Source organism: Bubalus kerabau, chromosome 5 (genome assembly GCF_029407905.1).
Source record: "Bubalus kerabau isolate K-KA32 ecotype Philippines breed swamp buffalo chromosome 5, PCC_UOA_SB_1v2, whole genome shotgun sequence".
NCBI classification, from domain to species: domain Eukaryota; kingdom Metazoa; phylum Chordata; class Mammalia; order Artiodactyla; family Bovidae; genus Bubalus; species Bubalus kerabau.
Genome location: NC_073628.1, coordinates 25,308,071 through 25,316,789, shown reverse-complemented (window position 1 = coordinate 25,316,789; position 8,719 = coordinate 25,308,071). Strand labels below are relative to the sequence as shown.

At 36.6% G+C, this 8,719-nt stretch overlaps 1 pseudogene; it reads right to left on the bottom strand.

Moving 5' to 3' along the window:
- Positions 1 to 6,874: 6,874 nt before the first annotated feature.
- LOC129654190 (olfactory receptor 8B3-like) lies at positions 6,875 to 7,452 on the bottom strand (annotated as a pseudogene).
- Positions 7,453 to 8,719: the final 1,267 nt, after the last annotated feature.

Sequence of the window (8,719 nt, the reverse complement as noted above, 5' to 3'; positions counted from 1 at the left end):
TAAGATCCTCTTTTATACTTTTACAAAAACATTAGGCCAGAGGTTTGACATTTTCAGTTCCCCCCTCCCAGATTTATTATCTCCATAAATCATTGTTGCTCTTCAAATGGAGTTCCTGCTTCAGTGATTCTCTCAGAATCAGCCTTATCATCTATTATCTACCTCCTCTAATGTGTCCTATAGGTAACTTGTGATTACACTGTAACTCATGCTACATTCCTCAGTTTACTATTTATCTTCCTAAATCCTGTTTGCCCCTAACATCCTAAGCTCACTATCTCTTAAAAAGGCTTCTCGCTATAGTGTCTCTAAAAATTCCTAACTTCTATAAGCTATAGTAAAATATGCTAACTTTACAACATTCCTTAAATCTTTAACTTCTAACTGTTTTAATTATTTCTAAGCCTTAAATTCAGTAAACTCCTTTGCCGTAAACATTCTCCTCACAAATAGGCTTCAGATAGCAATCCCTCCCATGGCCTCAAGCTATGGCCTATGTGCTCATCCTGGAACACTCTTTTGTAAACGTCCTTGAACAAATGTCAATGATTAACTTTATGAATTATTTTCTGAGCACTGCTGCAGAAGGCTTTCTGCCTTCTCATGCTCCTCTCAAGAACAATGAGCACCTTAATATTCCTTTTCAGTCAACTCAGCTGAGGAGAGGAAAAGACAAGTGAGAATTACAAGGCCTAACTCCTTAATCCCAGGTCCATGCCTGCGGAATGAGAAGAGGGCTGGGGGCTGTGCCTCCATTTTGTCAGTAATGCCTAACACAGCTCCCGATATCTATTTGTGGCTGTGCCATGTCCTTGCTGTTGTTCAAGCTTTTCTCTAGTTGCAGAGTGTGGGGGCTACTCTTCATTGCAGTGGCATCTCTTATTGAGGATCAGGGGTCTCTATGCCATGAGAGCTTCAACAGTTGCAGCACTTGGGTCAGTAGTTGCAGCTCCCAGACCTTAGAGCACAGGTACAGTACCTGTGGCACATGGGCTTAGTTGTTCCGTGGCATGTGGTGTCATCCCAGATGAGAGGTGGAACCTGTGTCTCCTGCATTGGCAGGCAGATCTTTACCATGGAGCCACCAAGGAAGCCCTGCCTTTTCATACTGGTGACAGTTTCCTTTACTGTGAAACAGTTTTTCAGTTTGAATAGTTCCATTTATTTATGCTTTTATTTTTCTTGGCCAAGAAGACATAGCCAAAGAAATACTGCTAATTCTAATGTCAAAGAGCATTTGGTTTATATATTCTTCCAGAAATTTTATGTTCCAGATTTTATCTTCCAAATTTTATGTACCTTTAATTTTTAAATCCATTTTGAGTTTATTTTTGTATGTGGTGTGATAGTTGTCCAGTTTCTTTTGCATGTAGCTGTCCAGTTTTCCCAAAACCCTTTATTGAAGAGGCAATCTTTTACACACTTTGTATTCTTGATTCCTATGTCATAGATTCATTGACATACAAGTGTGTGTTCATTTTTGGACTCTCTATTCTGTCCAGTTGATCGACATACGTTTTGTGCCGGTACTATGCTGTTTTGATCCCTATAGTTTTGTAGTATTGTTTGAAATCAGGAAGTGTGATATCTCAAGATCTGCTCTTCTTTGTTAAGACTATTTAAGCTATCTTGATGAAAGTGAAAGAGGAGAGTTAAAAAGTTGGCTTAAAGCTCAACATTCAGAAAATGAAGATCATGGCATCTGGTCCCATCACTTCATGGGAAATAGATGGGGAAACAGTGGAAACAGTGTCAGACTTTATTTTTGGGGGCTTCAAAATCACTGCAGATGGTGATTGCAGCAATGAAATTAAAAGATGCTTAATCCTTGGAAGGAAAGTTATGACCAACCTAGATAGCATATTCAAAAGCAGAGACATTATTTTGCCAACAAAGGTACATCTAGTCAAGGCTATGGTTTTTCCCAGTGGTCATGTATGGATGTGAGAGTTGGACTGTGAAGAAAGCTGAGAGCTGAAAAATTGATGCTTTTGAACTGTGGTGTTGGAGAAGACTCTTGAGAGTCCCTTGGACTGCAAGGAGATCCAACAAGTCCATCCTAAAGGAGATCAGTCCTGGGTGTTCATTGGAAGAACTGATGCTAAAGCTGAAACTCCAATACTTTGGCCACCTCATGTGAAGAGTTGACTCATTGGAAAAGACCCTGATGCTGGGAAGGATTGAGGGCAGGAGGAGAAGGGGACGACAGAGGATGAGATGGCTGGATGGCATCACCGACTCAATGGACATGAGTTTGGGTGAACTCCAGGAGTTTGTGATGGACAGGGAGGCCTGGCGTGCTGCGATTCATGGGGTCACAAAGAGTCGAACACGAGAGAGCAACTGAACCGAAGCTATTTGTTTTTTTGTGTGTGTGTGTTTTCATACAAGTTTTAGAATTATTTGTTTAAGTTCTATGAAAAATGCTATTGTAAGGATTGCAAGAAATTTCTTTGGGTAGTATGGTCACTTTAATAATACTAATTTTGCCAAACCACGAGCAAGGTATATCTTTCCATTTCTTAGTGCAATCTTAAATTTCTTTCATCAGTGTCATCATTTTCTGAGCATGGGTCATTCACCTCTTCAGTTATGTTTATTCCTGGGTATTTTATTCTTTTTAATGCAATTGTACATTTGATAGTTCTCTCAAACTATCTTTCTGATAGTTTATTACTTTAGAGAGATGCAACAAATTGCTGTGTGCTCAGTTTTGTTTCCTGGACATTTACTGAATTTATGAATGAGTACTAATGGTTTTTGGTGGTTTCTGTAGCATTCTATTTTTTCTACAATCGTGTGTGCAAAGAGTACAAGTTTTAGCTCTTCCTTTACAATGTGGATGCCTTTATGTCATTTTCTTGTCTGATTTCTATGGCTAGGACTTCCAATACTATGTGGACTGAAGTGGTGATAGTGAGCATCCTGGTCTCATTTCTGATCTTAGAGGAAATTCTTTCTGCTTTTCACCATTGAATATATAAGAAAGCTGTGGTACATATACACAATGGAGTATTACTCAGCCATTAAAAAGAATATAATGTCAGCAGTGAGTTTCTCACATGTGGATTATACTCTTTGGAGATGCCTCCCTCTGTGGCCATTTAGTGAAAGACTTATGAAAAACAAATATTGAACTTCCACCAAAGATTTGTTTTGCATCTATTGAGATGATTTTATTTTTATTTCAATTTGTTAATGTGGTATATCACACTGATTGATTTCCATTTATTGAATCATCCTTGCATCTCTGAGATATATCCCAATTGATAATGGTGTATAAGCCTTTTAATGTATTGGTGAAATTGATTTTCTTGTGTTCTCTTAAGAATTTTGGCAGCTGCATTCATCAGTGATAATGGCCTGTAAACATTTTGTGGTATTTTTGTCTTGTTTTTATATCAGGATGAGGCTGATCTGAAATAATGAGCTTGAAATTGCTCCTTTCTTTGAAATTTATTGGAATAGTTTGAAAAGGATAGCTGTTCTCTCTTTTTAATTGTTTGGTGGAATTCACCTTTGAAGCCATTTGGTCTTGGACTTTTAAAAAATACTGAATCAATTTCATTACTGACAAGTGATCTGTTCATATTCTACTTCTTTTCAGTTCAGTCTTGGGAGACTACATTTCTAGGAATTTGTCCATTTCCTCTAGGTTATCCATTTTATTGTCATATAATGCTTCATATAGTCTCTTATGATCCTTCTTATTTGTGTGGTGTTTCTGGTAATGCCTCTTTTTTCATTTTTATTTTATTTTTGGAGCCATCTCTCTTTTGTCTTGATAAGTCTGGCAGAAGGGTTATTGATTTTGTTTATCTTTTCAAAGAACATAGCCTCATTGACCTTTCCTATTGTACTTTTTCAGTCTCTGTTTCACTAATTTCTGCTCTTTTCTTTATAATTTCTTTCCTTTTATTAACTTTGGGTTTTATTATTTCTACTCTTTATATTTTCTTTAAATACAAGGTAAGGTTCTTTATTTGAGATTTATCTTGTTTCATGAGGTATGTTTTTATTGCTATAAACCTTGAAAGAAAGATCATATCTAAATTACTTATTTCCACTTTAATTGCATGAGTATAGCTAACTTCCACTTTCAAAAATTATTTTTTTCACAATAATCCGATGGAATGAAACCTAATTTGAAAGTTCATTTTTTCTAAAAATGAAACAAATTTAATTTCTATTTTGAGGCTTCTTAAATGCAAGATTTGTGACCAACTGTTGCACATTTTTGGCACCTCAAATAATGGTAAAATAGTGAGCAGAGTGGGTGTACCTCTGCATACCTACAAAGGTTATAAAGAGTGTAATCATTATTGACTAATTTAGATATACTTCTGTATATATAAGGAAGACAATTTTATAAAAAGGGATAGCAGATAAATGAAAAAAAAATACCAATCTAGGTCAACTGTTTTATATAAAAAGATCTTTTTAAATGAAAATCATACATGTTGATATTGAGATCAGGGGATGTGGTATGAGTGAAAACTACATTGAAAACTACAAATCAAGGATATAGCAAGGAGTTAAAAACTATGTTAATGGTGAATATCTAAAAATACACAAAAAAGCAAACATATCATAGTGGTGATAAATGCATAATTTCTCAGTACCTAACTCTTCAGAGGGGACTATAAAACAAACAAAAAATAAAATTAAAGTTATCTTTAAAACTGTGGAAATTGACACAATTAAAGCTTTAAGCATTTTAGAGTAACCGTTTTCCTTATTTTCTTGAAAGAAAAATAATCCAACATCTTATTCCAGAAAAGACACTGTTACAATTTATCCACCAGATGTTTCTTTCAAATTATCATAGTTTTAACTGCAGATTGATTTATTTTATACCTTAAAATAAATAAGGAAGAAGCATATGTAAGTCAACAAAAGCAGGAGTGGTTTAGTTGTACTCAGGTTACACCAAAGGAATGGAGACTTGCGAATTTAACATTTTTAATATCAAAAGTTTAAGATTTTATCCTATCCAGATAAATCCCATGATCTCTATAGTATTTCTCAGTTCAGTTCAGTCACTCAGTCATGTCTGACTCTTTGCGACCCCATGAATTGCAGCACGCCAGGCCTCCCTGTCCTCTAGGGCTGTTAAAAAAAAAAAAAAAAAAAAAAGAGGAGACTCATAAATATAGGTTTTTGCTTTCTATCATTTTTTTTTTTCTAAATTCCTTCATTCTTATTTGGGCTTTAGTTACTACTCACCATTTTATTTCATGCAAAACTGTCTTATTTCTACCTGGATTACCCAGTTCTGGCCACAGCTTTATTTCCTTTATTCCCTTTAAATTCACCTTTATTCCCCCAAGCAGTACTACTGTGTAGTCACTGTGCATTATAAGATTAGAAAAACTTTATGGACTGGATACATTTCCTTCATTAGATGGAACAGAAAAAACTTCCAGATTAAAGAGCAGGTCCTAAGCCTCATGCCCACGTTCCACAGGGGACCTCTTATTTATCGGCCATGTGTCTGTCGAGGTCCAGCCTTATGAGAGGTTACTGGGCTCATTTCTCTCCCATGCCTTGTTCTCAGAAATACAAACACTTGCAAGTATTCCAAAAACTATTTATTTTTTAAATTTTGTGAAAAAAGGAATGTTCTTACTTGAACAATCACCTCCCCAATATACTAACCCAAGAGGCATTCTCTTTCTAATAAACTACATTAAAAAAATGCCCCTGACAAACTGTTTTCTTAAAAAAAAATTAAATAGGAAAAGAGCAATCAATACCCAGCCTGAGAGAAATTCATGTACCACCTGAAACAAAGCACAGTCAGCTTACAAGCTAGAGTAGTTTTTCTTGCACCATATTTACTTAAGCAATATTAAAGAGATAGAATAGAAGCAAAGGATACTAAGGAGCTTAATCAACTTGAAATCAGAAACAAATTTATTCTACACTTTTTCATTAAAAACACATATGACTGTAAATACATCATTAACGATTCTGAGCTTTATTGTACCACCCATATAATGATGCATTTTGACAACCTGTAATGATTTGCAGGTGACAAAATTATTTGTCAAAGGAAGCATAATGCAGTGTTTACAGATGCAAAATGGGTTATACTTAACAGTCGCTATGAAGTCTTCCACCACAGAAATTAGGTGATACAGTCTTGCTTAATGAAGCCTGGAAAGATGGGAAGAGGGAACACTCTGAGTCATGTTTCTAATGGCAATAGGCAGATAAAACATCTCCAGCAACATAATGTCACCCTAATGTTCCCTGATTTGATCATCTGTTGAGTAGTCTTCTATTTTCAGAGGAAAAGGGAAGTTCAAACTAATAGAGAGAAAAATGTATTCTAGAAAAGAATACAATAAATACACAAAATGTATTATAATAAATACACAAAATGTACTACAATAAATAGTAATGTGCATTCATGCTCAGTTATGTCGTATCTATTTGCGACCATATGGACAGTGTAGTCCACCAGGCTCCTCTCTCCATGGGATTTCTCAGGCAAGAATACTGGAGTGGGTTCCTGTTTCCTCCTCCAGGGGCTCTTCCTGACCCAGGAATTGAACCTGAGTCTCTTGCTTTGGCAGGAGGATTCTTTACCATTGAGCCAACTGGGAAGCCCATAAATAGTAAACAAGATAGTAAATGTCTTTCTTAATAGTATTAATAAATAGGAACATGTAAGGACAGGAAATTACACAAGTGGTGAATAAGGAGAGAGGTCCTCCTATATGATAAGTATAAATAAATTGACACAAATCTCAAATGCCTTTCAATATGATAAAATAGAAATAGGTTAAGAAGATGCTAATAAAATTATTATAGTTGAAAAGAGAGTCTTTTGATACTTTGACTATCTGCACAGAGACACTGTTGCTAGTCAAAACTGCATCCCACTTACAGTTTTTCTCAGAGCAGTTTTCACATCTTTATTTCTAAAGCTGTAGAATAAGGGGGTCATTATAGCAACCACATTGGTGTAAAAGACAGAAGAGATACTTCTCTCATCCATACACCCAGCAGATGGTTTGAGATACACTAATGACATTGATCCAAAGAACAGAGAAACAGAAATTATGTGAGGACTGTAAGTGCTTAGGGCTTTGGACCTGCCCTCCATGGAGCTGATGTGAAAGATGTTGGAGAAAATGAGACCATAAGAGACAAAGATGGTAATACTGGACACAATTATATTGATGCCTGCCATTAAGAAAACTACCAGCTCATTGAAGTAGGCACTTGTGCAGGAGAGCTGGAGCAGAGGGAGGATGTCACAGAAATAATGGTTGATGGTGTTTGCATCACAGAAGGTCAGTCTCAGCATGCATCCAGTGTGAGCCATGGCACCAGAAAATGCCATCAAGTAGGAACCAAGCATAGGGTGGAACACACTTTAGGGGACATAACAACATTATACAAGAGTGGCTTACAGATGGCCACATAGTTGTCATAGGCCATTGATGTCAGCACATAGATTTCAGAAATGACAAAAACAAAACAAAACAAACAAACAAAAAAAACACAAAACAAAACAGAAAAAGTAGAGCTGAGTGATGCACCCCATGTAAGAAATAATCTTCTTTGATGTGAAGTTAATTAGCATTTTGTGTGTAAACACATAGGAATAACACAGATCTATGAAGGACAAGTTAAAGTGGAAAAACTGCATGGGGGTATGTAGATGTGAATTCAGCTGAATTAAGATTATCAAGCCCAGGTTCCCCATCACAGTGACCATATGCATTCTTAGGAACAGGAAGAAAAGGGGGAGCTGGAGATCTGCTTGGCCTGTTAATCCCCTCAGAATGAACTGAATCAGGAAAAACCCATTTCTAGGAGCCATTCTTTTCTAAAGGAATCTGTGGACACAGGAGAAAGAGTTCCATTAGAGAACAACTCAGCTCTTCCACTGTTTCTCCTCCTATGAAAGAGTATACACACTGTGAACGCCTGACACTATCCCAACCTGGTCCCGTAGAATCTGCCTTTTCCATGATCAGGATACAGAGTGATGTGGACATGCCTTTATGAGAGCTTTTATCAGCTGAATATAACAAAGGATATCGTAATCTCCTAGAGAGGCAAGGCAAGTGCTGCCATATGCAAACATACCTTCTGGGAAAACCCAGGGAAAGTAAGGATGGACAAGGATGCAATTCTTGTGCTCTCATCTTAGCATTCTTTCATTACTGTGAAATCTTCCCTCACCAGTCTTCTCATTGCAGATAGACCTTATGTGGCAGGAACCAGGAACACTGTTTCTAAATCAAGATGAGGGGATCCGAGTCTATGAGAATTACATTACCAAGCTTGTCACAGAGTAAAAATCATGAAGGTCGATGAATGAGAGATCTACCTACCTAGAGGAATCTGCCTGACTGTTATGTCCTTTGAGCTCTCTAATATTCTCTGATTCCTCTCCAACAGATGCTTCCACCAGTTTCACTTGAGACTCAACAGCACAAAATGAGAAAGAATGGTCCATGGAATTTCATCTCAAAACAAGGAATATGTATTGTAAATTAAATTCAGAAACTCACCCAACTGTGTCTAAAACTTCACGTCTGGCTCCCTTACCCTAGGTTCTGGTTGGTTCTGGAAATATCATTTCATGTTCTCCAAACTTGATCCTTTTGATTTTAGGGGAGAGGAGATAGACATTAATTCATCTATGCTCTGGAAATCTTTCTGAACTTCTATAATTTCTGATATTTTCAGTGTTCTC